This window comes from Propithecus coquereli, unplaced genomic scaffold, assembly GCF_000956105.1.
Source record: "Propithecus coquereli isolate 6110/MARCELLA unplaced genomic scaffold, Pcoq_1.0 Scaffold147, whole genome shotgun sequence".
NCBI lineage: Eukaryota > Metazoa > Chordata > Mammalia > Primates > Indriidae > Propithecus > Propithecus coquereli.
The window spans coordinates 2595726-2598127 of NW_012139080.1; positions in this window are offsets into that span (position 1 = coordinate 2595726).

Here is a 2402-nt window from a genome sequence, read left to right on the forward strand (position 1 = left end):
TAAAAATGTTCTGTCTTGCTATAGTGACAAAATAATGCATTTTATAAAGATACTGTATACCATATTTTCTGCATGTAATTTTTCCAATCACCTGTTCCATTTTGAAAAAAAAAATCGCTTATGCTATTTTTTTAAATAGCTTTAAATTTTATGTAATCTGTGCAGTTAGTCTTTTGCTTTATGATTTCTTTAAAGGATTTTAAGCTTAGGAAGTCATCTTTGGTTTTTAATTTGCAGATCTGATATCTTGTTCAAGTGGTCATTTGCAAAGAATGTTTTAAAAAATACTTAACTTTTTAGTGGTTCTGGGATTTATTTTATCACACACTTTGAGAGATGGGTCTAAATTAAATTTATTTCCCTTAAATTCCTACCCAGTTGTTCCTACACGAGTTAATGAATAATTCTTCCTTCCTGGTGATGCCACTTTTATTTTCTAGCAAATTTTTATGTGGAACAAAATCAATTTCTGAGCTATCCAGTGTCCTAGATCTATTTTTTTTTCTTCTTTCAGTAATGCCTTATTCTAATTATCATAGCTTTGTAACATATTTAAATATCTAGCTTGGCTAGTCCTATCTCATTATTCATATTTTTCATTTAGAATTTTCTTTGATAAACATTTCTGTTTTTTCTTCCTGAGAACATCAGAATCTAGTCAGATTCTCATGGAAGTTTAATTGGATTTTATATAAATCATTATGGGAGTTGTATTAGGGTTCTCCAGAGAAAGAGAACCAATAGGAGATATATCTATATAGATAGATATATAGATATAGATATATCCTATATATACGTATATAGGATGAGAAATTTTATAAGAGGGAGAGAGGTTTTATCAGGCATTAGCTCACACAATTATGGAGGCTGAGAAGTCCCAAAATCTGCCTCCAGAAAGCTGGAGACCCAGAAAAGCCAGTGGTGTAGTTTGAAAGCCTGAGAGTTGGAGAGATGGTGATGTAGATTCTATCTGAGTCTGCAGGCCTGAGAACCAGGAGTGCTGAGGGCAGGAGGAAATCAATGTCTCAGCTCAAGTAGTCAGGGAGAGTGAGTTCAACCTTTCTTTGCCTTTGTATGCTGTTCAGGCTCTCGATGGACAGGACGATTCCCACTCACACTGGGGAAGTCCATCTGCTTTACTCAGTCCACGGGTTCAAATGCTAATCTCTTCTGAAAACATCCTCACAGACACACCCAGAAATAATGTTTATCCAGGTATCTGGGCATCCTGTGGCCCAGTCAAGTTGACACATAAAATTAACCTTCACTACAGTTGTAATGAATTCACATCTACACACATGTTCAGCTTTTGATGTTTGTTGACTATAGAGCACAGGTAAGAGCAGAGTCAATGAATTAGTCTAAGATAATAACAAAGACATTTTATCATAGTTCCCTCTTTCACTTGAGCAATTTAGACGTATAAATAGTCAAACTAGAATTAATTTCTTTTTATGTTTGCACTTAAATGTCTGGTGGAGATGTAATGCAGCAATCAGGGATCCAATGACTAGCTTCAGGGAACAGAACAAAAGAAACAGTGATAAACATAGTGAGTGGATTCAGAAATTCTTGAAGGGTAATTTGCATTTCAACTTTTATTTTAACTTTCATTTTAATTCTTTAGCATTCCAAGTGGAAAGCTATGATGCATTTCTGCAAAGATTTCCATCATGGGTGTTTATAATTTTTTTTTCTTTAATCTTTCTTTTCTCTTCTCTTCTGTTAGTATCTGAATGCTGGGTTCTCCTGGCCCTGGCTAATTCTTGGTACTCTTGACTCTCTTCTGACAGCAGAAAACGGTGATCAGACAGGTTGAATGATTCAATGGAAACTTAATCTGATCTCAGCCATGTTAAGAAGCAACCTCATGTGAACTGGAATTGTAATGCTGGGAATTATCTGATTCCTGCAGGCCTCTTGTCCTTCTCTGCCTGGTGAATGACTGCTAAGGGATTTTAAAGCATGTAAAATATGATGAACGTAGATTTGTTGACTCAGCCATTGAACTGAACATCTCACCTTTTTGCAGGTAAAACTAAAGAGGGGAATCATAGATTGTAGATTTTATTTACAAGAGAAAAGCATTTAAGTTTATTTACATAAGGTGCTCTTTGATGCAGTAATGTCTTATTTTCCTTTAAACTGGACTTCCAGCTTTGAATCCAGATGTAAACATCAGACATAACAAAACAACAACCAAAACAAAGGAATCTCTGTTAACAAAACATCTTAATTGCAAAGACTGATGACCTGAAGAATAGAGTTGCCAAAATGTGGTTGGTCAGCTCACTGTTCTGAAAAAAAGAAAATCCTCTATGGGTGCCTAAGGAAGACCAGTTATGATGCAGAAAACCTGAGAAACGAGAGGAGAAAGTAGAGAAACAAACAGAATGAAAGAA